Source organism: Tupaia chinensis, unplaced genomic scaffold (genome assembly GCF_000334495.1).
Source record: "Tupaia chinensis unplaced genomic scaffold, TupChi_1.0 Scaffold000563_1, whole genome shotgun sequence".
NCBI lineage: Eukaryota > Metazoa > Chordata > Mammalia > Scandentia > Tupaiidae > Tupaia > Tupaia belangeri.
In genome coordinates, this window is record NW_006160076.1 from 2825479 (window position 1) to 2831971 (window position 6493).

Consider the following 6493-nt stretch of genomic DNA (forward strand, 5'->3'; position numbering starts at 1 on the left):
ATAAGCTTTTTTTTTTTTTTTGAAAGTCCTTCTATACTTATTTATTTTTAGAGAAGATCTTGTTTGTGATGCCCTGCTTCATCCTCCTGAGTGGCTGTGTCTGCAGGGACTCAGCGCCGAGCTTGACTTTTAGAGTGGGCTGGGAATCAAACTTGAGCTTCCCATGTGGTTTCAGCCTGTGAGAAGCATCAGTGGCAACCAATTTGTTCTGCTATAGCTGGATTGAGAAAAGCTTATTTTGAAAGATTTTGTGAGCAGGTGAATTTATACTATATCTTCTACAAGAAGCCATGAGAAGAAAGCATTCTGTGTTATTGCTGAGGGGGAATCCATGTTCGAGGGGAACCCAGAGGAAGGACACTGGGTCTGCTCCTTGTGACACTGGGAAAAGGTTACATCTAAGCTGAGTTTGCAGGGAGGGAAAGAAAAGTATTTCAGGACAGAAGGAGAAGTATGTAAAAAGGCAGGGTATTACAGAACAAAGTGTTCACAGAAGTGCATGCAGTTTATTACACATGAGGTTGGGAAATGACACCTAATCAAGAAATAAAAATTGATGAAAGCTGAACAATAATACAATAAAGAGAAGAAAAAGGAGTGCAGAGTTACTATAAAAGTAGACTCTGTAAGACTTGATGACTACGTGGAAGAGAAAGAGAGAGGAGAGAATGGTGGATCCAGGTGATTTGAGGAACTAGGTGAAAACAGTGCTTTCTCAAAGAGAGGAGGGACAGCTTTACACATGTTTGGTGTGAGCTGGTTTTGGGGTATCTAAGCAAAGACATGCAGGACACAGTTGAGATATGGGTTCATACTGAGTTGGAAGGTCTGTTCTGTAAATACAGGTGATTGGATTCAAAGGCATAGATGAAGTCAGTAAACTAGCGAGTATGGAATAAGGAGAGAGTGAACGGTGGACCCAGTGGGACTCAGAGTACAGGCAGTGTAAGAAGGACCAACAGGAAGAGAAGGTGGGTGTGGCCAAAAGGGAGGAAGAAAGTCTGAGGGGAGTAGAGTCATGGAAACTCGAAGGAGGGAGCCTCATGAAGGAGGGATTGACAAAATGCTCCAGAGATGTGAGATCTTTCAGAGGGCTGCACAGATTTTTATAGTTGACCTGTATTTTAAAATTCAATTCTTTGCTCATAGAACCCTTACCTTCTAATGTATTGGAGACATTTTATAAAAATCACAACAGTTGCCATAATAGGTGTCAGAGGGCCTGAGAGTTGAACGGTACTTTAGGCTCTCGCAGAGGACTCCAAGAACACCTGAGAAAATCTTTTTACTGTATCGAACTATCTAGTTCATCTATGAAGCTGAGATAGGTAACAATGCTCACACAGACAGAACAAAATACTTCTTATAAGAGGCTTCGATTACAATCATAGCTCATTTTATCTTAGCACTTTTTAAAATGTGTCACTTACTGAGCTATGTAGGTTAACTCCTGATGGATATACAAATAGCCTCAATTTAATCATTATACATTGTAATTTTATATGGAAAACTGACATCAGACCCCTGCAGATATGTACAATTGTTACATGAAAATAAAAATTAGAAAAATTACAACTAAAGGATAAGGTAGAAATAAAAATGAAATATGGATTATGTTTTAAAGTTTGCAACAAACGAAATCAGTTTTGTACACATAAATAAATTAATTTCCTGGAAGAAAAATTGTAGCAGCCCTATGAAGTAGGTTTTATTATCATCAGCATTTTACGTATGAGAACCGGCATTTAGCCAGTTGCTGGTGGTCATACCACTGAGATGGGGTAGGGCTGCCTGCATTTGTGTCTTTGCTCTATGCCTTTACAGAGCCTTTGCTGCATTAAAGAAACTGCCCTGGTCCTTTCCTCAGTTCTGTTCTTAGCTGTGTGCTTCACAACTTGGTACAATGAAAGAAATGGTCCTTTACGGCCTGCTAGGAAAGATGCACCAGTTCCCCCTGTTTATACCACATTCACTTAGGTGCCTAGTTGTTGGAAGCAGGCGTTAAAATTCTCAATAATATTCACAGAACTAGAGAAGCAGGTATAAATATTTAGGAAAGGGGGAAAAAGGCAAGATACGTTTAATAGGGAATAGAATCAAACTGATCATTTAGAGAGAAACAAGCAATTCTGGGCCATAACAGAAGTATACTTTTAGTAAGAGACATCACTCTGTCATTTACAATGAATGCAAATCCTGCAGGTAAGGAATAAAAAGAGATATGGAAAGCACTAAAAAAAAAAAAAGGTAATTGAGATTGTGACTGAATAAGAAAAGCTAGGGAAAAGAGAAGAAATAGAATGAAAGGCAAAGTTTGCATATTTGCAAAGAATAGCCATAGTGGAACTGTTCCTTCAAGGCAAGCCTGAACTTAATTACTTTTTTAATAAAAGAGAATGTGTTTAATAATAGTTTGCTGCTTTGCAGACTGGTGAGCACATTTAGCAAAGCAATAAGATGTCTGTCTTTGTTGTTATTGTTGGAGATATATAAGAAGGTAAGAAAGCCACTGGAAGAACTTTAAAAAAAAAAAAAAGGCCTTAGGATTACAGGGAGCAATAATACCATGCCTATCCTATGGTCCTACTGACCTAATGGGGTGGAGAAGGGATAGAAAGAGATTAGTAACATATCTGGGCATCTAGTAAAAATATCCCAGTGACTTCATCCAAACATTTGTGTAAACATCACCTCATCAGTCCCAGAGAGTTCTACAGGAAACAAATCTAAATGCTCCTCTGCTGTTCTAAACATAGCCAGTCAGCCGGCATATGTCTCGTCAGTAAATACCCTGTCTTATTTGGAAGTCTTTATTTTAATATTTCCCTCTTAAAGAGGTTGCCGGCATGCTGTCTTTGTCCAGGATATCTGCTTTAACGTCTGACCTGTAAACTTTTTGTTAAATAATTTTTAAACAAAAACAAGCAAACTGAAAACAACCTTTCCTCACTACCACTGTCTCTAATAAGCTCTTTATGCAGCAAGATGTACTAATTGCTGAAAGCTAGCCAGGGTCAAGTTACTAAATATTGCTGTAGGTACTAGGAACCAATAAAGTAGCGAGCTAATGATTTTTCGTTGACATAGCGTAACATAATTTGCAAAAAGAATTTATTTGCTTCATATAAAAGACTATTTTCTAAACAACTCAACAAGCAGAAAAACAAGAAACAAAAAAACCAAAAACTAAAATCATGTTTTGGTAGTAAGTTTTCCAGTATGCTACTTAATGTTGTAAAGGCATGACAGTGGAACAGCTGATGCCATCAGGGGTAGACCTACACAAGAGATTTTTCACTGAAATTCTAAACTTTCCTTTAAACTAATTTCTTTAAGCCCTTTAAGAACATCATAATTTCCTCATCAGAACCACTGAACTACATAAAATTTAAAATAAATTTTATTTCTTCCTAACATTTATATACATATATACAAGTGCATGTACTTGTCAGAGAGAGAGAGAGAGACAGAGGGGGAGAGAAAGTACCTCCTAGTGGGGTATGGTCATGCCCCAATCCCTTCTCCATTTCTCCATTCAGTCAGAATTTGGGGAACCATGCACACAAGCCCAGAGTGTTTTTCTTGTTTCTGGGGCTGGGTTTTGAACTACAGTTGGCCACGGGGGAATCTAACTTAACCACTAGGCTTCAGAGCATGAGACTGGTAGTATATAGTTAATTTTGCTATAGGGTGTGTGTGTTCACCAGAGAGAGAGAGAAAGTGAGAAAACACTCCCCAAGAAAATGACTATGTCATAATCCCTTCTCTTCCCTTTTCTTGGGATTTGCAGCACCCATGTACACACACCCAGTGTGTTTTTCAAGCTGCAGTGTGTTTTTCCAGGACTTGAACTGCACAGTCAACCATGTGGGATCCAACCACCTTACCCATTACACTACCTGGCTGGCCCTACTTTAGGTATTTTTTTCGTTATTATCACATATAGAAGTTATTCTTATGAGTTTCTCAATGGCTATTAGTACGTACTGGCAATAGCCATAGTAATTGGATCTTTCCTCAGGTACTCAGCACTTACGCACTAAGCAAACTTGGCATCTGATTAAGTTATTTCTATTTGGGAGTGGGGGGGTTGATATTTCACAATAGCTGAGCATTCGTGTGCCTTGGAATATGCTGCAATGATGTTTGAACAATGAAAAAAGGTAAGATGATGCTAAAGAACCTGGGAGGCGGTAGCTCAGCCATCCTGTTCTTCAGCTGTGTAGGGGTGGGTTGAAAGAGAAATGCACACCTATTAATACAGAACAGGACGAAGTTTATAGCCCCTTCTAATAAAATGAGCTATGTCGTACACATATAAAACTTGATAAACAGGCAGACCCATGAAGCTCCATTGGGGAAAATAGGTACGATGATGCTTCATTTAGTAATTTGAAATTATTTCATTTTTGCCATACTCAATTTAAGTTCTTTCAAAATAAACCAAACATGGGTGTAGATATGGGCTAAATACAGAAGGCAGATAGACCAGCAGACTTCACTCATCCTCTTTGGGGACACCTTTGGATGCTCTTAGGCCAGAAGGATAATGAGCAGAAACACAAGGACTGCCATCTACCCACTGACATGTTTTTATTTTAAAAACATGGTAATTTATGAAATGATACTAATTTTTCTAATCATAAATTTTTTTCATCCAGATGGTAATACCCAGAGACTGGAAATCAGTGACAGAAAAAATAAATAATTCCTACAATTTAATTTGTTATTTATTATTATATTATATATTCATTTTTTTGGAGAGGTTTTTGCTATAGGGCATGTGCACTTGCCAGAGAGAGAGAGAGAGAGAGAGAGAGAGAGAGTGAGAAAATGCCCACCAGGGGGATGGCCACACTGCAATCCCTTCTCCTCCATTCTCCCCTCAGGAGAGGAGAATGTGCCCAGCATGAGTTTTAGCCACTGGGCCCAGGACTCAAACTGTGGTTGACTCCATGGGAGTCCAGCAGCATAGCCATTATGCCAACTGCTGGTCTCTATATTTTATCTTTTTGAGTCCCTAGAATTTCATGAAATGTTTCAGGGCTGGGATTTGAACTGCAGATTTCAAAAAAATATTTCTTATATTTTCCTATGTAAGAGGATGAACCTTTAAGTGAATGAAGACAAAAGAGTATGAGCACAATTGCAAGAAGACCAATTACCCTCCACAGCCTCTTTTCCTGCTGCCACTCCTGCTTATCAACATGGGTGTGTGTGTAGTGTGGAGTGTGTGGAGCCACTGGGCACGCTGTCCACATGGCTCCTCTTCACATGATATGGCAACCCTCCTCTCCACTCAGGAAGGGTAAATATGAGGACACAGACTCAAATTGGGCAGTCTGGGTTTAAATGCCACTTGTGTGGCCTTGGGCAGGTTACTGAACTCTTCAGCTTCCATTAAATGATAATACTAGTAACTACTTTATAGAAGAAGAATGAGTTAATATGTGTATATAGCTTAGAGCAATATACCTGGTGGTGTATAGTAATTACCATTTAAGGGCATAACATCAACAATAATCATTATTATTTAATTATATTTTATGTCATTTTTTTTATCCCTCAGCCTTGCCATCAAAACTTGCTAGGCTTCTTTCCATTCTCTTCTTTTTTTTTTTTTTGGAGAGGTTTTCGCTATAGGGCGCGTGCACTCAACAGAAAGACAGAGACAGAGAGACAGAAAGCGAGAAATCAACCCCCACCCCCCACCCAGAGGGGATGGCCACACCGCAATCCCTTCTCCTCCTCCATTCTCCTCTTGGGATCTTGGGCACGCATGCACACGTGCCTGACGTGAGTTTTAAGCCACCGGATCCAGAACGTGAACCACAGTCTACTACATGGGAGCCCAGCGACATAGCCATTACACTTAACTGCTGGTCCCATCTGTCCATTCTCTTTTGGACCTTTGAGGGCATAAGCATGCTAGTTTTAATTTACTTTGCAATTAGTGTTACTGGTTTTATGAGAAAGCAATCCCGGGGTGTACCTGAGGAGGGCCACCCACACTGGTTGCCCAGCTGTTTCTCAGTCCACACCCTGCAGGCATCTGCCTCAGGGCCCTTATCTCACTATTCTCTCTCTCTTGAAAGCTCTAAGATATCCATATAGCGAATTTTCCCTCGTTTAAGTTGGGTCTCTGCTTGAATTTCACTTCATCAAGGGGACTTTGCTGACACTCCATATAAAATAGTAGCACTCAGAGCCAGCAGATAGCACAGTGGTTATGTTGCTGGATTCCTATATGGCCGATTGCAGTTTGAGTCCTGGACCCAGTGGCTTCAAAATCATGCTGGAACCATGTGTTTGCATGCCCAAGATCCCAGAAGGAGAATGGAGGAGAAGGGACTGTGGTGTGGCCATCCCCTCTGCAGGCTGATTTCTCACTTTCCCTCTCACTGTCTTTGTCTCTCTCTCTCCCTCTGGCAAGTGCACACACCCTAAGGCATAATCCTCTCTCACATACAAAAAAATTAAATGAAAAAGCAAC

The 6493-nt window shown here is 40.1% G+C and overlaps 1 protein-coding gene across 2 annotated transcripts in view; it reads left to right on the forward strand.

Moving 5' to 3' along the window:
• The window catches only part of ROS1 (ROS proto-oncogene 1, receptor tyrosine kinase), a 157712-nt gene that overhangs the window by 149364 nt on the left and 1855 nt on the right, over positions 1-6493 (forward strand). The gene's annotated exons all lie outside the window — the stretch shown is intronic.